The 24,102-nt window shown below is 36.1% G+C and overlaps 1 non-coding gene and 1 pseudogene across 1 annotated transcript; one reads left to right on the plus strand and one right to left on the minus strand.

Annotated features, from left to right (window-relative positions):
- Positions 1-7,145: 7,145 nt before the first annotated feature.
- Positions 7,146-8,777, plus strand: LOC141419594 (p53 apoptosis effector related to PMP-22 pseudogene; annotated as a pseudogene).
- A 2,723-nt stretch (positions 8,778-11,500) lies between these two features.
- LOC141420013 (U6 spliceosomal RNA) lies at positions 11,501-11,607 on the minus strand. Its single transcript, XR_012444720.1, has one exon. It is a non-coding gene; the product is annotated as a U6 spliceosomal RNA (small nuclear RNA).
- Positions 11,608-24,102: the final 12,495 nt, after the last annotated feature.

The raw sequence follows: 24,102 nt of genomic DNA on the forward strand, positions 1-24,102 counted from the left end.
GAATGATAACATTGCATTCTTCTTCATGGCTGCATAAAATTCCAATGTGTATAAATACCACATTTTCTTAATCCATTCATCAGTAGTGGGGCATTTTGGCTGTTTCCATAACTTGGCTACTGTGAATACTGCTGCAATAAACATGGGTGTGCAGGTGCCTCTGGAGTAACCTGTGTCACAGTCTTTTGGGTGTATCCCCAAGAGTGGTATTACTGGATCATATGGTAGATCAATGTTTAGTTTTTTAAGTAGCCACCAAATTTTTTTCCAGAGTGGTTGTACTAGTTTACATTCTCACCAGCAGTGTAAGAGGGTTCCATTTTCCCCACATCCTCGCCAACACGTGTTGTTAGTGGTGTTGCTAATGATGGCTATTCTAACAGGGGTGAGGTGGAATCTTAGTGTGGTTTTAATTTGCATTTCCATTATTGCAAGAGATGGTGAGCATTTTTTCATGTATTTTTTGGCCATTTGAATTTCTTCTTTTGAGAATGTTCTGTTTAGTTCACTTGCCCATTTCTTTATTGGTTCATTAATTTTGGGGAATTTAGTTTTTTAAGATCCCTATATATTCTGGTTATCAGTCCTTTGTCTGATGTGTAACTGACAAATATTTTCTCCCACTCTGTATGTGTTCTTTTCAGTTTAGAGACCATTTCTTTTGTTGAGCAGAAGCTTTTTAGTTTTATGAAGTCCCATTTATCTATGCTATCTCTTAGTTGCTGTGCTGTTGGGGTTCCATTGAGAAAGTTCTTGCCTATACCTATTAATTCCAGAGTATTTCCTACTCTTTCCTGTATCAACTTTAGAGTTTATGGTCTGATATTAAGATCCTTGATCCATTTTGAGTTAATATTGGTATAGGGTGATATACATGGATCTCATTTCAGTTTTTTGCAGACTGATAACCAGTTTTCCCAGCAGTTTTTGTTGAAGAGGCTGTCTTTTCTCCATCGTATATTTTTAGCACCTTTGTCAAACACAAGTTGGTTATCATTTTGTGTCTTCATATCTGGGTCCTCTATTCTGTTCCACTGGTCTTCATTGTTTTTGTGCCAGTACCATGCTGTTTTTATTGTTATTGCTTTGTAATATAGTTTGAGGTTGGGTATTGTGATTGACTGAGTATTGTCTTGGCTATTAGTGACCTCTTGTATTTCCATATAAATTAAAGGGTAGATTTTTCAATGTCTTTAATGAATGTCATTGGAATTTTGATGGGAATTGCATTAAACATGTAGATTACTTTTGGGATTATAGACATTTTTACCATGTTGATTCTACCAATCCATGAGCATAGGAGATCTCTCCACTTTCTATAGTCTTCCTCAATCTCTTTCTTCAGAAGTTTATAGTTTCCTTGTAGAGGTCCTTCACATCCTTTGTTAGGTTTACACCTAGGTATTTGATTTTTTTGAGGCTATTGCAAATGGAATTTTTTCATATATTCTTTCTCAGTTTGTTCATTATTAGTGTATAGAAGTGCTAATGATTTTTCTATGTTGATTTTATATCCTGCTACCTTGCTATAGCTATTGATGATGTCTAGGAGCTTCTGAGTAGAGTTTTTTGGGTCTTTAAGGTATAGGATCATGTTGTCTTCAAATAGGGATATTTTGACAGTTTCTTGACCTATTTGTATTCCTTTTATTCCTTCTTCTTGCCTAATTGCTCTGGCTAGGAATTCCAGTACTATGTTGAATAGGAGTGGAGATAGTGGGCATCCTTGTCTAGTTCATGATTTTAGAGGGAATGGTTTCAGTTTTTTTCCGTTAAGTATAATGCTGGCTGTAGGTTTGTCATATATAACTTTTATAATATTGAGGTACTTTTCTTCTATTTCTAGTTTTCTTAGAGCTTTTATCATGAAATGGTGTTGGATCTTATCAAAGGTTTTTTCTGCATCTATTAAGATGATCAAGTGGTTTTTGTCTTTGCTTCTGTTAATGTGGTTTATTACACTTTTTGATTTTCATATGTTGAACCATCCCTGCATTCCAGGGAGGAAGCCTAGTTGGTCATGGTGAATAATCTTTTTGATGTGTTGTTGAATTTGGTTTGCCATTATTTTATTGAGGATTTTTGCATCAATGTTCATTAAGGAGATTGGCCTATAGTTCTCCTTTTTGGAGGTGTCTTTGCCTGGTGTTGGGATTAGTGTAATACTGGCTTCATAAGATGTGTTTGGCAGTTTTCCTTCCTTTTCTAGTTTGTGGAACAGTTTAAAGAGGGTTCGTGTCAGTTCTTCTTTAAAGGTCTGATAGAATTCAGCAAAGAATCCATCAGGTCCTGGATTTTTCTTTTTGGGGAGACTCTTGGTTGCTGCTTCAATTCCATTTTGTGGTATAGATCTACTCAGGTGATTAATATCCTCTTGGTTCAGTTTTGGATGATCATATGTATCTAGAAATCTGTCCATTTCTTTAAGATTTTTGAATTTGTTTGAATATAGGTTCTCAAAGTTGTCTCTGATGATTTTCTGGACTTCTATGGTGTTTGTTGTTATCTCCCCTTTTGCATTTCTGATTATACTAATTTGGGTTTTTTCTCTCCTCATTTTAGCAGGTTTGCCAGGGGTCTGTCGATCTTGTTTATTTTTTCAAAGAACCAACTTTTTGTTTCATTAATTCTTTGTATGGTTTTTCTGGTTTCTATTTCATTGATTTCAGCTCTTATTTTATTATTTCTCTCCTTCTATTTGTTTTGGGATTTGCTTGTTGTTTTTCTAGGAGGTTGAAATGTATCATTAGGTCATTGATTTGAGGTCTTTTTAATATATGCACTCATGACTATAAAATTTCCTCTCAGGACTGCCTTTGTTGTGTCCCCTAGGTTCCGGTAGGTTGTGTTTTCATTTTCATTGACTTCCAGGAACTTTTTAATTTCCTCTTTTTCCTCATCAATGACCCATTGTTCATTAATCAATGAGTTATTCAGTTTCCATCTGTTTGCATGTTTTTTGTCTTTACTTTTGTTGTTGAGTTCTAGTTTTAATGCATTGTGATCAGATAGAATGCATGGTATAATTTCTATTTTCTTATATTTGCTGAGGCTTGCTTTGTGCTCTAGGATATGATCTATTTTGGAGAAGCTTCCATGGGCTGCTGAGAAGAATGTGTACTGTGTAGAAGTTGGATGAAATGTTCTGTAGACATCAACTAGGTCCATTTGATCTAGTACATTTTAGATCTAGGATTTCTTTATTGATTTTTTTGTTTGGATGACCTATCTATTGATGATAATGGGGTGTTAAAGTTTCCCACAACCACTGTGTTGGAGTTAATGTATGTTTTAAGTCCTTCAGAGTATGTTTGATGAAATTGGGTATGTTGACATTGGGTGCCTATAGGTTGATAATTGTTATTTCCTTTTGGTCTATTTCCCCTTTATTAGTATGGAATGTCCTTTATCTCGTTTGATCAATGTAGGTATTTTGTCAAGTATTGCTACTCCTGCCTGGTTTTGGGGGGCATTGGCTTGGTAAATTTTCTTCCAGCCTTTCATCTTAAGCCTATGCTTATTTCTGTCAGGGAGATGGGTCTCCTGTAAGCAATAATTTGTTGGATCTTCCTTTTTAATCCATTTCATCAAATGGTGCCTTTTGATGGGGGAATTAAGTCCATTAATGTTAAGTGTCAGTACTGATAGGTATTTGGTGATTCCTGTCATTTAGTTGTCTTAGTTGTTTGACGGTTTGATTGTGTGTACCTAAATTGAGGTTACTCTCTACCTTCTTGCTTTTTCTTTTCCTGTAGTTTGGTGATGCCTGCCCTTTCATGGTTATGTTGGGTTGCACTTTATGTGTGCAGAATCCCTTGAAGAATCTTTTGTACTGGTGGCTTTGTGGTCACATATTGTTTTAGTTTCTGCTTATCATGGAAGCCTTTTATTGTTCCACCTATTTTGAATGATAGTTTTGCTGGGTAGAGTCTGGGGTTGAAGTTATTTTCATTCAGTGTCCAAAAGATCTCACTCCAAGGTCTTCTTGCTTTTAATGTTTCTGTTGAGAAGTCTGCTGTGATTTTGATGGGTTTACCTTTGTATGTTATTTGTTTTTTCTCTTTTACAGCCTTCAATATCCTTTCTCTAGTTTCTGTACTTGTTGTTTTAATGATGATATGCCATGGGGTAGTTCTATTTTGGTCTGGTCTGTTTGGTGTTCTGGAGGCCTCTTGCATTTGTATGGGAATAGATTTCTCTAGATTTGGGAAATTTTCTGTTATTATTTTGTTGAATATATTACACATTCCCTTTGCTTGCACCTCTTCTCCTTCTTCAATGCCCATGATTCTCAGGTTTAGTCTTTTGATGGAGTTGGTGAGTTCTTGCATTTTCTTTTCACAGGTCTTGAGTTGTTTAACCAATAGTTCTTCAGTTTTTCTTTTAATTACCATTTAATCTTCAAGTTCCAATATTCTGTCTTCTGTTTGTTCTATTCTGCTGGATTGGCCTTCCATTTTGTTTTGCAATTCTGTTTCGTTCTTTTTTCTGATGTTTCCATATCCTGGGTTTCTTCATCTTTAATGTCTATTTTTGTCCTGGGTTCATTTATCTCTTTATTAATCATGTTCTTTGTTTCACTTTGGTGTTTATACAGTACCTCTATGGTTTCTTTTATTTCATCTTGTGCTTTCTCAAATTCTCTATTTTTGTTGTCTTGGAATTTCATCTCTATAAAATTCTCATTGAATACCTGTAGTATTTCTTCTTTTAGATGGTTCTTGTGGGCTTCATTGGGTTCTTTGGCATAGTTTATCTTCATTTTATTGGAGTCTGGATCTGAGTATCTGTTTTCTTCATTTCCCTCTGGTTCCTGTACTAATTTTTTGCTGTGGGGAAACTGGTTTCCATGTTTTCTCTGTCTTCCTGTCATTGTCCTTGTTGTTGTTATTGTCCCTGTACTGTGTGCAATTAAGTATTTTCTAGTTTGTCATAACAACAATGGTGATATTTAGAATGGAAGGGTGAGAAGAGATGGAAAGCTAGGAAATTAAAGAAAAAGGGAATAACAAATAAAGAAACAAATAGAAAAAACAAAACAAACAAACAAAAAAGTTGCAAAGATATGAACAGGGAGAGATAGTGTACTAATCAACAATAAGCTGAACAGGCATTAGAGAGACAGAGAGAGGATTGAAAAATGAATAAATAAATAAATGAAAAAAAATCTCTTAGTTCAAATGCAATAAAGTTTCAGTCTTAATAATTTTGGTGTGAGTCCCACAGCCTCCAATCCTGGAAATGGTGTCTCAGAAGTAGTTCTGTCCTTGTCTCATCAAAGGGGAAAATAACTAAAACAAAACAACAACACAAAACAAAACAAAAAAAACCTCAAAATGTCCCATGTTCAAATGCAATACAGTTTCAGTAAGTTTTTCAGCATGCAGGTGTAGTTCAGTTGTTGTCTCATCAAAGGAAGAGAGGAAAAAAACAGTCTGGAGACAGTTCTGTGAATGGCTATTTGAGGCGGTGGCTCACCTACCCACTGCTGTCAGCCTGCTGCTCCTGGAGGCTTTATTTATGCAGCTCTCAGGAGTGAGCTTAACACTCACCTAGCCTCTCAGGCTTTGTTTACTTAGAGTTCTCCTGGGCGCTACCACCACTGCTACAAGCTTTCCCCTTTCTAAGCACACTGTGGGAGGTGACACTGCACCAGCTTTCTCAGGCCTGCATGTTTATTTACAATTCAAATGGGAAGTGGGTCTTCCCCCCCTCCTGTGGAGTTTTCCTTCCACCACTACTTTTACAAGCTTTCCTGCTCCTGATTGCTGGGCATGTGCCACTACTCCTGCCTTCTCCAGCTGGCTTGTTTATTTGCAGCTCGCATGGGAATTAAGTCTTCCCCCCTCTCCTGTGGAGTTTTCCTCCCACTGTCACTTTTACAAGCTTTCCCGCTCCTGTTTGCTGGGCATGTGCTGCCGCTCCTGCCTTCTTCAGCTGGCTTGTTGTGAGGGAATTCCCCTTCCCCTCTCTTCGGCACTCAGGGTACCCTGCCCTCTTTGCTATGTGTCTTTTTTGTTGTTATTGCTTATTATTCAATTTTTTTTCTTTTTTCCCTGGGTTGGGGTTGGTCTGTCCAGGGGCCTATGCTGATCTGGCCCAGGATTGTCTGTGGGAGTACCACATGCCACTTAGCTCACCTTGTGGTCTGCGTCTTGCCAAGCCTTCTGGGCACTGCCATCTGGTGGTGGTGTGGGAGTCCTCCTGGTTTCTCCATTTAACGTGAAGTGGAGATGCTATGCACTGGCTGGAGGTGTGGAGGAGTCAAAGTTTTGCCTCTTTTCAGTGGTTTTTCCTGTAAAGTGTATCTCCAGTGTGTCTCCAAGATTTTACTTTAGGAAGCATGCTTTCTGCTTCCGCCCTCTAGCCATCATCTTGGAATCCTGTCTATGTATCTTTGACATATCTCCTAAATCACTACTTCCCTCCTTCCGTAGATACTTCCCTTTCCTCTTTTCCTAAAGTCTTTAGCTTTCTCACAGGAACTCACTTAGGAATTATAGAACTTTCCATCTTCATTTTTGTCTCTGAGTAAAAACTCATTTTTCCATGTCGCAAGATAAACTCGTGTCATAAGAAATTCACTTTGCTGACACCTAACATTAGAATCCTTTTCTGCATCATCTATCAAAATTTCAAAGATCACTTTAATATAGTCTTCACATTATAAATGTATTTACTTTTATGATCTCTTAATCTAACAATTCAATTTTAATATGCAATTTCAAATTTAAAACATTTATGCATTTGAGAGGTTTAATTTATATAAAAATTAAACCACTTAAGATCCAAAAGAAAATTGTGAATCCAACAGATAACTGCTTCATGTAATCCGTTGTGGTTTTTCTGAAATAACTGTTGGAGGATGTAAAACTACCATAAGTATACTTATAATTTCCATTCTTAGAAATAGACTATCTATTTTACATCTAATTATCCCTGTATGTGTTTGTAGAGAATTAGCACATCAGGGCATTCCTTCCCCTATAAATGTGTTATTGTCTTCCATATATTGGACAAAATTTACTTCTATTTATCAAGTCTATTTCCTGTGTCTATTGTTTCAATGTCTATTTTACGTTTGCCTACATATGTTACCTCATCCTTGAAGCCTTTTTAAAAATAGAGATAAGAATTTAGGCCACTCTCCTCGCCGCCCGTGCCCCGCGCGCTCCTCCGCTCCGCGCCGCTCCCCGACGACATGCTGTGCTGCGGCCTGGCCTGCGAGCGCTGCAGGTGGATCCTACCCCTGCTCCTGCTCAGCGCCATCGCCTTCGACATCATCGCGCTGTCCGGCCGCGGCTGGCTGCAGTCGAGCAACCACCTGCAGACGTCCTCGCTGTGGTGGCGGTGCTTCGACGAGGGCGGCGGCAGCGGCTCCTACGACGATGGCTGCCAGAGCCTCATGGATTACGCGTGGGGAAGAGCGGCGGCAGCCATGCTCTTCTGTGGCTTTATCATCCTCTGTATCTGCTTCATCTTGTCCTTCTTTGCCCTCTGTGGACCCCAGATGCTCGTCTTCCTCAGAGTGATTGGAGGCCTCCTGGCCCTGGCGGGTAAGACCACGCGGCAGTCAGTCTTCATTCATCCCCAGTGAGCGTCAGCAGGGTGGTGTTGGATCCCACCAGGAAGAACCATGGCAATTAGTGTTTCTGATCTATTCTGGAAACAGGTTCCCAGGAGCTGAAGAATCAGAGGAGAGATATGATTTAGGATTTTTGCTCTTATGCTTTAGACAGTATTCTGGGCTGCCCATTCATGTGACAAAGTGTGTCCTCTGTGTGTCCCTGTCTTCCTTAGGTGGCTCCATCCACTGATACGTACTGAGGGGACCAGGGCTGTGTCAGCCCTGAAGGTACAGTGGACTCAGAGTGGTCCCCAGTGCTGCCCTGCTGTGAGCACTGTGCTGAGGGGAACTGAGTGTCCTTGAACCATGTCACTGCTGAGTTTTGTGATCTTAGGATGCAGTGGCTCATGAAAGGGCTTTTTGCAGTGGAACAGAGAAGGGCAGTGGAGAACTTTTGTTGGGGAAATGGTGACTCAGACACAGGTGACATGAAGAAATCTAGTTATGCAGTGGGTGGGCTCCTAATGAGCCTCTATTAGTGGACTATAAGAATTAGCTATTTAGCAGCAGGAGCTATTTGAAATGTCAGGCAGGAACCTGTCAAAGGGACAAGACCTCAGCCATGTAGCCTCATCCAGAAGCAAAGCCAGGTTTTCTGGGGAGTGGGAAGACAAGGTGCTTATAGCAACAAAGTCAGGCTACAGGTTGTTTCTCCAGACACCAACCAGGGCTCAGGAGCAGAGCAGAAATCCAGCTGTAGGCCTGGGGACAAAGCCAATGTGAGCAGACAGTCTTGGAAGCAAGTCAAAAGCCTGTGATTACAAGGGGTCTGTAAGTTCAAGCATGAGCCACCAGGAAAACCACTTTGTGTGGTGTGCCCTGCACTTATAGAAGTGGGGTTCACAGAGCCTGAGGCTGCACAAGTGAGGATCCTCAGGAAACTGACCGGGGGTGCACAGCCTGTGCTTTGTGCTACACGTTTGAAACTTTCTCTTGATTACAAACAAGGTTTGACCAAACATGGTATGCATGCTTATAATCCCAGCTACTAAGAAGACAGAGATAGGAGTGTCACGGTCCAAAGCCAACCTGGATGAAGGCATGAGATCCTATCTGAAAAATAAAGCAAAAAGGGCCGGGAGTATAACTTAAGACCCTGAGTTCAAACCCTATTACTTAAAAAAAAAAAAAAAATCCCACCAAGTTTACTCCATGCTTCTCTTGTTTCAAGCTTTGCTTTTGGAATAATATTTTGAAAGCAGAAGTGACTTGGAATAACAAAACGCATGAGGAAATTTGTTGATCGCCACCTCCACTTGTATTTCTATTTGGCTTTTCATAGTTCAAATTTACAAGACCTTATTATAGAAACGCATTTGATATCTCTTCCTTTCCTACATCTTAGAGGACTAGATGTACATGGGCTTTAATCACCATTAGAAATAACCTTTGCTGAAGAATCCTAGTAAATTTCCATGACCCAGCAAGCTGGCTGCTAAGTAGATATCCAAAAGAATTAAAAACAGGACCTTGAACACAGAAAGCCCTCGTATGTGGCAGCATTCTTCACGAAGCCAGCGGTGGAAATGGCCAAAGTAGCCAAAAGCAAATGAATGGCTGCAGAAAATATGTACCTACAGTTGAACATTATTTGCTCATAAAAATGAATGAAATGTCGATGCACGCTGAATCGAACATGATGGACATATTAATAAGCCAGTCACAGAAGGACAAATATTATATGAATTCCATTTATATGAAGTATCTATAGATGACAAACTTAAAGAGGCAGAAGTAGAATGGAAGTTACCAGAGGCTGGAAGTAGGGGAATGTTTTGTTTTGTTTTGTTTGAGACAGGGTCTTGCTATGTAGCCTGGCCCGGCCTCAAACTCATGATCCTCCTTTCTCAGGCTTCCAAGTGTGTACCAGCATGCTCAGCTAAGGAGGTTTATAAATGGACATAGAGTTTATGCATGGATGGTGAAAAGGTTTTGGGTTTAGATAATGCATGGTCACACAACATGTGAGTGTCCTTATTGTTACTGAATTATACTCTAGGTAGTTAAAATGATAAATGTTATGTACGTATATTTTACCATAATCAAAAGTATCCTGGTGAAATTCTTTCATCCATTGCTCCCTTTTAGTATGAAAGCTGTAAATCCTAGCCACCGCTGCCCAAGCTAACAGGGTAGCAGGGTTACTACTGTACAGAAAATTATTTCCAGCGTGCTTCAACACATGTGTCGCTGAAAGGTTCTGCCTAACGTTTTGCTCTCATTTTGTAATTTTCTATTTGTCCTCTCTTTTTAAAGTTTGATTAGTGGTATAAGAAATGAATATAGAGGAATAAAAAATCTAGGAATCTCAGTATATTTTTAGTGTTAATAATGTTTGAAAAGTCTTATTTGGTTTTTAAGATATTTCACAGCAACAGTGATTTTAAGTTATATATGTCATTGGATTAAAATCAGAAAAATAAAACACTGATATAATTTAAATTTTGTAAGAATTCATCAAAACCATTATAATAACTTCATGTATGATGAACCCAAATGGATAAATAACAATATGCAACATTGGTTACTAGGGAAATTTGAGGTCAAAGAGAGAAGGATTCCTTTTGTATCCTACACATATAATATTTTGCAGTAAAGGACAAAGTTTAATAAGTTTGCCACTTAAAAAATAAAAGAAGTCAAGAAATGTTTTAAGAACTGTACCAAGTTTGCCCTTCAAAAACTGCCAGAGAGAGGATTGTTTTAATTGAGTTGAGGAGTAGAAGCAGCAAGTCAAGATATGGAGACTTCTGTCGGCTTTCTAGCAGAGAAAAATAAATAAAAATCAAAGAAAAGAAAAAGAAAAACAGATTAGGTTGTATTTCTAGCACTAATAGGAAAAAACAAAGATGGGAGAAAAATGGCGATGAGGACTATACACAGCCAGTTGGCCCCTCCTGTGACAACAGTGTCTTAGGATTACCGCCTCACACTCCGATCATTCTGTTCACGTGGCAGTGTGCAGAGGGGACACTGAGTTAGGAGATGAGAATGCAACACAGCATATTGACATTTGATATAGCTTTATAAAATTGTGCATTCTCATTGAAAAAAGATTACAAAAATAGATTTAATAAAGTTTTGTTTATTTTAAAGTTGAAAAAAAAAAAAGAATTTAAACACATTTTAAGAATCAATTAATTTTGTGTTTACAAGGATATTTAAGCACTTAGAAGCTTAATGCTTCATTCAGTTTCTCAAAAAATAAAATATATATTGGTGAAAATAACTATTTTTTTATATCTTTTATTCATATGTGCATGAAATGTTTGGGTCATTTCTCCCCCTTTCCCCCTGCCTCCTCCCTTTCCCCCACCCCCTCTCTTTCCCTCCCACTTTCTGGAATTTTCTGCCTCACTTCCAAGCAGAAACTGTTTTGCCCTTGTCTCTAATTTTTTTGAAGAAAGAGTATAAACAATAATAAGAAGGACCAAGGGTTTTTGCTAGTTGAGATGAGGATAGCTATACAGGGTGATTCCTCACATTGCTTTCATGTACATATGTCTTACATTCTAAGTTGATTCTTCTCCAACTGACCTTTTCTCTAATTCCTGGTCCCCTTCTCCTATTGGCCTCTGTCACTCTAAAGTTTCTGGATTAGTTCCTTTGCATTGAGGACACCAAATGCTATCATTTGGGGGAGGCGGTTCTTACCTACCCTCATACATCCCTTGTGTGCTCTCGTCTTATCATATGACCAAAGTCCAATCCCCTTGCTGTATTTGCCCTTGATCTAAAGTCCACAAATGAAGGAGAACATATGATTTTTGGTCTTCTGAGCCTGGCTAACATCAGGATGATGTTTCCCCGTTCCATCCATTTACCTGCAAATGATAAGATTTCATTCTTCTTTATGGCTGAGTAGAATTCCATAAAAATATGGACCATTTCATGAATTTGCATGTCATCCTTGCACAGGGGCCATGCTAATCTTCTCTGTATCATTCCAATTTTAGTATATGTGCTGCTGAAGCAAGCACTGAAAATAACTATTTAAAATTTAATGTAGACACGTTACAGACCCGGTATCAAGGTTAAGAAATTCAAAGCTTGCAAATACAAATAGTTTAAGAACTGATTTATCTGCAATTTACTTGAAATGGATCCACTAGCTTTATTTATTTGAAAATAGAACAATAAGTTATTTGCCCAAAATGTAATATAAATAGCATAAATATTAATAGCCTCAAAAATATGACAAGTAAGTACACTGTCTGCCAAACTCTATCCTGTATAAAATAATCATGATTTTCCAAGCTTTATACATATATAGCCTCTTTATGTGAATAATGCCCATGAAGAGCACTATTCAGAACTTCAAGGTTTGTGGATCATAATAGAATATAGTATGTCTTTTACTTCTGCTACTCTCTTGCATTGATGCAATTATTCATATATTCATATTATTTTGAAAATCACAATTATTTTAAAGTAGGCCATAACCTCTTCTTTGTAATCATTCAGTGAACACTCATGTTGCTTTTACTTTAAAGTATTTATTATATCTAACCCAACTACTTCCATCCATACATTTCATAGTATAGTAGAAAGAGCTCAAATTAGGAATCAAAAGATAAATTATTATGATTTTTGTTGAAATGTATCTCTAAATCTTCTAGTTTTTTGGATATTTTATAGACTTGCATTATGCTATTATTGAATGTTACACACTTCCAAATCTCATATTAAATTTATTTGTTCCTGGAACAATATTAAGAAGTGTGATCTTTGTGATGCAATTACACATGAAGCTTCTACCCTGATGGATGCATTAAATGTGTAAACAAAATGACTTAACTGTGTATGCTCTTACCCATCTAATTTCTGCTGTGAGATGATTGATGACTATTCTGTGGCTAATGTAATACCAAATTAACTTTTTTCCTATTTGCCACTCTTTCAGAAAACTCTTTTGAATTCAAATTTGAGAAACTAAAATCCAATGCCTTAACTTCTTTGAAAATCACCACTTTTTCCTACTGATTTTTTTGGCTTGGAAAACTACCTCCTCATCATGTACTCAGTTTTACAAACCCACTATCATGCCATGTCAAAAGGTAATAACTGATATAAATTTTCATCTCTTATCCAATAATTAGTTGATTATTTTAGAGGGAAGCTAAAAACAAGTTTCTGTCATCTCGTTTCTGCTTCAATTGCTCTAATTCACACTTACCATCTTTTGTGGAATATCTTATTCTCTGTTATCCAAATTCTGATTTAACTGCAACACAATCCATTTTCCAAATAATTGCCAAGATCATCATCTTAAACTATATATTTGATCATTTTCTCTTTCTTCTCTACAAACATATAACCTATAGTTGTGGCAGCACCATACAATTTATTTATACTATAGCTGTATGTGACAAAAAACGTAGCTGGATTATTCTGCCAAAATAGATTTGAGTACAATGGTGGGATAAGTTATTTTAAATTAAGCATAAATCTTAGAAATGCTAGGAAACTTACATACAATTATTTATTAAATATGGAAGAAAGCACAGAGTTAGTGAAGTATAAGCATTTTCTGGGCTATGCTCAGATGGCAACATTAATCCATAGCATTTAGGGTCACTTGTCTTCTTAAGGAGTTTTCTAATTTCTTAATCAGCTAAGGAGTTGAGAAGCACAAGAGGAATTTTAGTTTAATTCAAGGTTTCCTGGGAAAATAAAAATATGCAACCCACTAAAATGAAGATAACTTTGTAAGCATTCCTTTAAGTTATTACCCTAAAGAAATAAGCTATATAAATATGCATGAAATTGAAATAGATGAGCTCACACAGTAACTGAAGTTTATCTGTGAATTATATTGCTATTTGTCTGAATTAAAGTGATTCAACATTGCTGGTGCCCCATAGTAGCCACCTATTAGAAGCAAAATGAAGTTTTCTTTAGATGAAGAAGTGTAAGATCTTGTCTCAAACATTTTAATATCTAAGTTCAGCAGTCAATAAAAAATAGCATAGATATACCAGAAGAAAATACTTGATTTTTATAATGGGAACAGAAATACAAGCAGATTCACAGGGTTATTGACCATAAAATCAGAAGGATGCAATGAACTTCAAACCATAGCAAATGAAATTTAGGCCTCAATATTGGGTTTAATAGCAGATTACAAAAATGTATAGAAGGATAGAAGAAAATGTCTTTGAAACATTTTTGAAAGGTGCTGAAAACAATGAAGCTTCACATTTCATTATTAATTAGATTCTATGAGATTACCGAATATATAGATCCAAAGGAGTAATTAGAAAGAGGTTTGCTAACTTGAATGTGATTGATGTGCTCACTGTAGAGAAGCAAATATAGTAATCTTAAACTGGCCAAGGCAGGGAAGGGGACTAGGAAGTAATGAAGAAGTGTGGTAGAGATGAACCAATATGGATTGTAATACACATGAGGGTGGAAGCAACACTGGGAATCTCTCTATATAGCTGTCTGTACCTCAAACTAGCAAAAAATGCTATGTTTTTCTTATTATCTCTTATGTTTTCTCTTCAACAAAATCAGAGAACAAGAGGGCAGAATAGGATCTGCCGGAAGTGGGGTGGAGGGAACAGGGAGTGCCCAAACAATGTATACACATGTGAGTAGATGTAAAAACAATAAAATAAGAAAAAAGAAAATTCCAAAAGTGAAAATGACATCAAATCCATCGATTCAAGACTCTTAAACTTAAGCCAGAAAATTAAAAGGAAAACACTAAAGCACCTGAGAATAGAACTGCTGTAATCTAAAGACATAGAGAAAGTTTAATACTCAGAGTAACAATTGACAAATTATGTTCACATGAACACCAATTACTTCTTTGAGGACCACTCATAGTTTCTGATAATTTCTATTCTATCCCCTTCTCTCCAATGGAATGTGTAGGTACATGGGGAAAGTTAGGGATTCATGTAGCTCACATACAGAAAGCTAAGGGACCTTTATATCCTCATTATATCATTTGGATTCATTGGATTCCACAGCAATGCCTTGTGTCTTTGCTGCTTACTGAAGTGCTAGGATGAAAATTATTATGATCATATACTTTTAAATTAGACATAGCTCATTCCTACTCTATGCCTAACAGTCTCATTTTAGACTTCTAATTCCTCTCATGGCCTCCATCTAGACTTATGTAAGTCCTGTTTAATAAAATGTCAGCTATATTTAGAGACCCTTTTTGGAGGCATATGAGATATTTTGAACTAATTCACATCATACTTGTTCATATATTTGGAATTATACCAAGAGTGGCTCAAAAATTCCAAATCAGAGTCTCCAATTCTTTATGACATGCTCTTTAACTTGTCATCTCCCCTAATACACACAGGATGGAAAAGAGACACATTAAAATCATCTATTCCCCAAACCTAAACTTAGATAGGGGAATTGGAACCCCTGTTTTCTGTTCTCTTCCAACCTTTGGTTTTCCACAATTCATTCAATAGGATGTGGGATTTCTTTTACATTATAACCTTCTTAGTAAGAAGATGTGTGACTTTTCTATTTTAGGTGAAAGGGATAGCCTTTTTCCACTGGAGAAGAAAATCTGTGATATGGCATTTCCAATATAATATTTACTAAGGTTGTTCACAAATAGTTCCCTTATTCCAAGGCAATAGTGGAATTGCTATTCTTTAGTCTGCAGAAAATTGGTAGAACCAGTTGACTTGCTTTGGCTAAAGAAATGAGAAGAAGTGACATCTGTCAATTAAGGGCAGACAATTGAAAACATTCACATCATGTAACACACAGTACCTGATCATTGAAGCATGTGATAGGACTGAGATTCAGTCAGCCTGCATCCCTAAATGACTAGTAGGAGCGAAAACTTCTTGACTGACAAAGAGTGGGAAGGAAAAATAATCATTTTTCTTACAACACTGAAAGTTTGGAGCTGCTTGTTGGCTATGTGAATCTGATCAGATCACCCATAAATGGTTTTTAAATTCCTTTATCTCTATATCTCTCTATGTATATCTCTGAAACTCTAGACTTTACCTATACCTCTATCCACTATCTCTAGCTTTCTTTCTCCAAACTTGATTTACAAGCTTATTATAATAGTGCAAGATTATATTTTGAAATCTAGAAATGAATAGATAAATATTAAATTCTTCTTTTCTTTGTATTTCTTTTCTAATTTTTCTATACTATCCAATGTGCAACCTCACCTACACAATCAAGGCAATGCCTGTATCTGAGGGATAAGCAGTCATGGAGTCATGAATTCTTCAAAATATTATTTGTTTTTCAAAGGATTAATAAAAAAATTTTTAAATCCTACATTATCTTTCAAAACTTGATTTAAGATTGTATTGGTAGTCAATTATACCCTAAATATTAAGCACATTGGATTATAATCTATTGCTGAAAGCAATAAGTAATTTTATAGTCCCAGGTCTTGGCTTATGCTGTATACTCTTCTTATAACAGCATTCTTAAATTTTCTTTTGCAAACCTTACTTCAATAACACTGTCTTTCTATAGATAACACGAACAATTTTAGATAGAAAATTAATTCCAATGTATTTCTCTAGTCCTATAACCACAATAGTGATTGAGTAATCTTTCCATGGTATTTTGCTTTTCTGATGAAGGGTTTTTCTAGACTGTACGTCTTTGGAAGAATATGTGCTTTATTTACTTTACATTTTTTTATTTTTATTATCATACATTACTAGTACAAGGGTTTTCATTATGAAAATGCCATAGATGCCATACAGTGTATTTTGAACAAGATTAACCCTTCCATTATATCCTCTTAGTACTTACCCCTTCACTGTTTTAAAAATAGTGTTTGGTTGGATCGATTATCTTTTCTATATACATATGTATTAATATATATACATATATATGAATACATACATATATATGTATGCATTTATACACACATGCATACGTATATATGGTACTTCCATCCTCTTTATACCCTGGTATCCTGTTCTTTCTCTTCCCCATCATACTGATACCCTCAGAAAGTGTCCTTTCACACTCAAGTCGTATTATTAATATCATTATTATCACCCTCACTTTTAAGTCTAGATAATGTATATGAATGAAAAGATGTGATATTTGGCTTTTTGAGCTTGGCTTATCTTGCCCAACATGACAATATCCATTTCCAATCATTTTCCTACAATTGATGTAATATCATTCTTCTTTGTGGTTGGATAATGCTCCATGGTGTATATATACCATATTTTCTTTAAATAATTGTTTGTTGTTGGGTACCTAGCCTGACTTAACAGCCTGGCTATCGTGCACAGTGCTACTATAAACATGGGTGTGCAGGATTCTTTCTTGTATTTTGATTTACACCTTTTCATGTAAATGCCCAAGAGTAAGTATGGCATGGTTATAAGGTAGGTTTAGTTTTAGTTTCTGGATGAAGTTTCATACTGATTTCTCTAGTGGATGTACTATATTACATTTCTGTCAATAGTGTATTTGGGTGCCTTTTCTTCACTTCACTTCCTTGCCAAGACTTGTTCTTTCCTTTTTGAGAGCCATTCTGACTGCGGTGAGATGAGGTCTAGTATAGTATTAATTTCCATTTACTTTAGTGCTTATGATATTGAACATTTCTTCATTTATTTATTTGTCATTTGTACTTCTTTAGAGAACAGTCTGTTTAATTCATTGACCCATCAATTAATTGGGTTATTTGTTCTTTCAATGTTTAATTTTTGGAGCTTATTGTATATTCTGGATATTAATCATCTATCTCTTGAAGAGCTGCCAATTATTTTCTCCCATTCTGTGGGATGTCTCTTCATTCTGGTAATTATTTCCTTGTTGTGCAGAGGCTTTTTGAAATGATGCAATTCTTAGTCTATTTTTGTTCTTATTTCCTGGGCAATTGGAGTCCTAATCAGAAAATAATTGCCTATACCTCTATCTTCTGAGTGTTTTTCATATGCTTTTCTGTAGTAGTTTCAGATCTTGCATTAAGATCTTTAATTCTTCTTAATTGATTTTTGTAGAAGTGAGAAATGAGACTCTAGTTTTAGTCTTCTGCACATTGATAACCAGTTTTTTTTTCAGAAAGAACTATTGAAAAGACTGTCATTTCTCCAATATATACTTTTGGACACTTTTTCAAAAATCATATTAGATTACAGTTGCTGGGTAGGTTTATTTCTGAATCTTCTATTCTTCTCCATTTGACTTTGCGTCTGGTTTTGTGCCAGTATCATGCTGGTTTTGATACTATGGTTCTGTAATAATTTGAAGTCTGGTATTTTGATACTTTCAACCTCTTTTTGCTCAGGAATGTTTTTGCCAATCAGGGTCTATTATATTTCCACATGAATTTCAGGATTAATTTTTCCATTTCTATGAAGAAAGACATTGGGATTTTAATGGGAATTGCATTTAATCTGTAGATTTCTTTGGGTAGAACAGCCATTCTCACGATATTAATTCTCCCAATTCATGAACATGAGATGTGTTTTCATCTTCTAGTATCTTCTTTAATTTCTTCATTCAAGGTTTCATAATTTTTATGCTAAAGTTCCATCATCTCCTAAGTTTATTTCTAGGTATTTTTAAGGGCATTGTGAGTGTGATCATTTATCTGATTTCTTTTTGGCTTGTTCATTGTTGATATATAAAACACCTAATAACTTTAGTATGGTAATTTTGTATCCTGTTACATTGCTGAAAGTGTTTATTAGATCTAGATTTTTTTGGTGGAATCTTTAGGGTCTTTTAAGTATAGTATCACATCGTCTGCAAATAGGAATAATTTTTCTTATGCCTTCCATTGTATTTCTTCCTCCTGTCTTATTGCTCTTGTTAGGAATCTGAGCACTACATTGAATAAAAAGGGAGGGAATGAACATTCTTGTCTCATTCCTGACTTTAGAGGAAATAGTTTTAGTTTTTTCTTCACTTAAAATGTTGTTGGTTATAGGTTTGTCATATGACACTTTTATTATGTTGAGTTATGTTCCTTCTATTACTACTTTCTTCAGAGCTTTTATTGTGAAATAACATTCAATTTTGTTTAAGTTTTTTCTGCATCTATTGAGATGGTCATGTGTTTTTGTCCTTAATTCTCTTTATGTGTTATATTATACTTAGTGATTTACATATGTTGACACTTCCTTGCATCCCTTGAATGAAACCAACTTGATCATGGTTTGTGATCTTTTTAATGTATTATTGAATCTGGTTTGTAAGAATTTTGTTGAGAAGGTTTGCATTTATGTTCATTAAAAATTTGTCTATAATTTTCTTGTTTTTGTTGAGTCCTTGTCCAGTTTAGTCACAGAGTGATACTAGCTTTATACAATGACTTTGGCAACAATCCTTCCATTTTTATTTCAAGGAATAGTTTGAGGAGCCTTAGTGTTAATTCTTTTACAATTTGGTAAAATTCAGCAGAGAATCATTCCAGTCTAGGCTCTTCTTTGCTGGGAGACTATTACTGCTTCAATATCATTGCTTATTAGATTTGTTTAAGTGTTATATATCTTCTTTTTTGAATTTTGTTAGGTCAAATGCATATAGAAAGTTACCTATTTCTTCTAGATTTTAAAAAATTTATTAGAATATAGGTTTTCAAAGTATTCTTTAATGAAATTCTGGATTTTATTGGTATTTGAAGTGATGTCTCATTTTTCAACACTAATTTTATTAATTTAGGTCTTTCCCCTTCTTTTGGTCAATTTGGCTAAGGGTTCATCAATCTCATTTTTCTTTTCAAAGAACCAACTTTTCGTCTTGTTGTATCATTTTTGTTAGTCTCCAGTTCATTAAGTGCTCTGCTAATCTTTATTATTTTTTCCTATCTGCTAATTTTGAGTTTGTCTTGTTCTTGTTTTTCAAAGAGCATGAGGTACATCATTAAGTTACTTAATTGTGATATCACATTTTTTTTGCTGTAGGCACTCATAGCTATGTTTTCCCTTAGCAGTGACTATGAAGTGTCACAGAGGACCTGGTAAGTTGTATTTTCATATGGATTAGTTTCTCAGAATTTTTTACTTCTTACCTTATTTCTTTGGTGCCACAACAGCTTTTTGGCCATGTATTGTTTAGTCTCCATGTGTTTAATGTGTTTGAAGATTTTCTATAGTTTCATTTGTTGTTGATTTCTTGTTTTATTCCATAGCAATATGATACAGTACAGGGGATTATTTAAATTTCTTATATTTATTAAGACCCAAACAATGTATGCATGTGAACAAATAAATAATAAAAAAGACTTGCTTTGTGTCCTAAAATATGATCTATTTTGAAGAAAGTTCCATTGACTGCTGAGATGAATGTTCATTGTGTAGCTGCTAAATGAAACACTCTCTAGCTGTCTGTTAATTCCATTGATTCTATAGTATTGCCTAATTCTGAAGTTTCTTTTTTGATGTTTTGTCTGGATGACCCATGTATTTGTGATAGTGGGATATTGAATCTCCCAACATTATTGTTTAGAGTTTATCTAAGCTTTTATGTTTAGTAGTATTTCCTTTATGAAGTTGGGTATGCCTACATTAGGTGAGTATATATAATCCATTATTATTTTTTCTTGATGATTGTTCCCTTTTTAGTATTAATTAACATTCTTTGTCTCTTCTGACTAAATTTATTGTGAAGTTTGTTTTATTAGATATCTTTGTAGCTACTTCTTCCTGCTGTTGGTGTTCATTTGCTTAGAAAATTTGCTAATATACTTGTCTAATTGGATTTATTCTTCCCTGTATTTTCCTAGTTGCATTTATCTTCTTCTTCTGTGTACAGAATTCTTTTAATGATCTTTTGCAGTGCTAGTTTAATGACTATGTATGATTTTTATTTCTCCTTTCTTTATGAAGTAAAGCTTTGTTGTGTATATTAATCTAGGTTGATAGTTATTTTCTTTCAGAGATTGGAATATATAATTCAATTCCCTGAGTTTTTTTTGTAAAATGTGCTGATATTCTGATGGGTTTGCCTTTATATGAAACCTGTCAGTCCTTTTTTAAAGTTTTCAATATTATTTCTTTGTTCTATGTATTTGTTTCAACTATAGTATGTCCAAAAGTGTTTCTTTTCTTATCTTTCCTGCTTGTTGTTATGGAAGCCTCTTTTGTCTAGATGATCTGTATTTCAAGGTTGGGGAAGCTTTCAGCTGTTATTCTATTGAATATATTTTCTATTCCTTTAGCTTAGATTATTTTTACTTCTATATGTATCATTTGTATATCTGGTCTTTTGATGGTGTCCCAGAGGTCTTACATGTTCTGTGTGTATTTTCTTAGCCTTTGTCTGATTGTTCTAATGCCTATACTTTATCTTTGATCCCTCCCAGTCTATTTTCAATTTATTTTATTCCATTCACAAGGGTGTTAATTGAGATATTTTTTGGGGGTTATTGAGCTTTACATTTCTAGGATTCCAATTTGATATTTTTCAGTATTTCTGTATCTTCATTGAATTCTTCCTTCCTATTCTGCATTGTCTTCCTTTTTTCATTCAGTTATTTTTATCCTTTTTTAATTTATTCATGTGTTAATACATACCACCTTTTATTTCATTGAACATTCTTATAATTGCTTTTTGAGTTAATTCTTTGAAATTTCATTCGCACCACTATCACTCAAGTCCTTTATTGTGGAATTATTGAGTCTTGGAGGATACATGTCTTTTTTTTTAATATTACTTGAGATTCTACATTGAGATTTACACATCTAAGGAAAATTCATTGATTGGAAGTGTTAATCACCTGCAGTCTTTCAGCTGAAGCAGTCTCAATGATCAGGCAGGACAATGTAATATCTGGGTTGAGATACTATTTCTCTCCATTAGACTGGAGAGAGTAGTCCAGTCCAGTATTCAAGACAGTGGGCCTCCCCAGCATTGCTCAGATCAAGGTAAACAGGCTGGAATCTTTGCAGATGCGTCTGTTGTCTGCCCTGGGATGCTTTCACAAAGAAGACTTCCTTTCTTAGTGTACTGCTTGATGCTGTTGGCTGCAGAAAGCTTTAAAGCCTGTGGGCTGGGTAGGTTCCCACTTATTCCACATGCCTCCAGGTTTGCTTTCCCAGGGACAACAAACATCCCAGCCTCAAGGTGACTATAAAATGTGTAAGACAGTAAAAGAAGCAAACAGAGCACTGAGTTGTATACTCATTGGAGGAAAGCTGAGGGACATTTTTAATCTTCCTGCTGTTCTCAGTGCTTACAGACCCCATCCTGAAGTTAACCTGCTTTTTCAAAGGAGATGGCTGCAGAAGTTTCATGAGTCAGAGGTTCTGAACTTTGCCCTCAGTGCAAACACATGGCAGTATGTTGTTTCCAGGGAATAGGTCTCAGTGTTTTCAGGCTCTGCTCCACAATTCACCTCCCTGGTTTTGGTGGGGAGGGGAGACTGTGGAATCACATGATTTTATATGTTTGGCTACATGGCTGTGAACCACCCAGCAGTCAACACATGCAGCCAGGAGGCAGGCCCTCTAGGTAGTATACTAAGTCAGCCACAGGTTCAGCACTTTGTTTCTGCCCTAGCCTTTAGAGATGGAAGTCATTACCAGCCAGGGAGGGTGAAGCTTACAAATATCCTCCACCCCATGCTGTTAGTGCCAGTATCCAGGACTGCCACCACTGCTGGTACAGACCCCACAGTTTGAACTTATCTGGAAACAAACACTCTGCTTTTCCTAAGCCACCTCTCATGGCTATCTTCCACCCAGACTCTGTGTCAGCATGTACGAAGTCTCCCTGAGCCATGACTGTTCTTTGTTTTCTTACCCTTAGGGCATCTCAGTCTAAAAACAATAGGCTCTCTCTCAAGGTGCAGCCTGCTATGTTTTCTGAGATTAGTGGAGCAACAGTGTCTTTCTTTTAAAAATTATTATGCATACATTTTATTCTAAAATTTTAGCTTTCCATTTTAATAGGTATTTGACCTATTCAAGTCACAGATTAAGAAATGTTAAAGCTTCTGTAGAATATAAGGAAGTTGGTACACATATTTCATTATTTTAGATATTCTATACCAACATTATACACATTTAGATATATGACACCCTACATAAAAGTGTCTTCCTCCATGACCGGTCACTGACTCATATAGATTCCTGCACTGGATGTAAGAGTTTTGGGAGGTAAGGACTTATTTTGTAGCTAGAATTAGCAGTGTTTTTTGCCAGAGCTATCTGTTTTCCTTGTGATGAGGTGTTTAGTTTCCCTTTCCCTCCCAGAAAGCTGGAGGTGGACTTGGGAATTGTTTACTGCTTTTCTTTTGCCTTGAGTTCACTGTAGTTTTCTGCTGTACCGCTGAATCTTTCATGATTCCTGATGCTCTTCCTCTCTTCAAAATGTATACTCTCCTGCTTTTCCCAACTTTTCCCATTCATGAAGTCAAAATGGTGGGTGCTTCAAATCTGCCATCTTGCCCCTCCTCCAACCTATTTTATATCTTAATTACATAAAACACTACTGGACACCAATTGATGTTTAATGTCTATCAAATTTTACATAATAAGAAACTTCTGCTTTTTTATTTCTGTCATTTTTGTACTGCATGTTGACCTAATTTAGTCAAAATTTAACATTTGCACATGAAAGAGAACTTTAGTTTGTAGTGTTCTTATATGAGTTTATTTGTATATAAGGATGAAGTTAAGAAATTCAGTGATTAGGTTCAGCACTTCGTGCTTTAACCTTAGGTGATGGGAGTCACTAATGGCCAGGGAGGCAGAAGCAAAATTGTGGGTGAGTACAGTGCTCTAATAATTGTTTCTCTACAGAGACAAAAGCATAAACAGCTATTTACACACCACAGTACTTTCACATGAGATGAGGAAGGTAGTCAAGAGACCAAAACCTCTGGCTTTAGTAAAATAAGAAAAGAAGGCGTGAAGGAATGAGATGCTATTCACCCTTTCCCCAACTTCAAGCAGGACAGTGTGGAGAAAAACACCACCTAGTTAGGGAAAGGAGACTTTAAACTTTAAAAAGAAGAACAAAGTCTGTCAGAGTGAAGCCCAGTACTGGACAGAGACCCACTGACTGTGTACTCAAGCAGATACTCACAAATTAAGCCTCTGGACTATCCTTATCCTGGTGATCAAGGGAATACTTTCTAGATCCTTCCACAACCTTGAGCACCACAGACAGGAGCAAGAGTCTTCCTACAGGGTTATAGGGCAGCCAAGTGAGAAAAGGACTGTGCCTTGTATCTCAGTACCAGGATGTTAAAACATAACACTGGAGAGATCCTAACAGTTTCTGTCCCCAGTTCTGTACTTTAGAACAGAACCTTTGGACTTTTCCTGGTCACAGGTGGAGATCTGAGGTCTCAGGTGATTGGAATTCTTTCCCTGTCAACATCATCTTAAAGTAGTTGCAGTAGCCTTAGATCACAAGTTTACTATAGCAGCATGAAGCCCATAGCAATGAAACACTTGGTCCTACTGAACTGATGTTTCGGAATCAGGAGGCAGTGGTCTCAAACTGTGACCCAAAATTGTGGTGTTGTTGGCTATGGAACT

Source organism: Castor canadensis, chromosome X (assembly GCF_047511655.1).
Source record: "Castor canadensis chromosome X, mCasCan1.hap1v2, whole genome shotgun sequence".
NCBI lineage: Eukaryota > Metazoa > Chordata > Mammalia > Rodentia > Castoridae > Castor > Castor canadensis.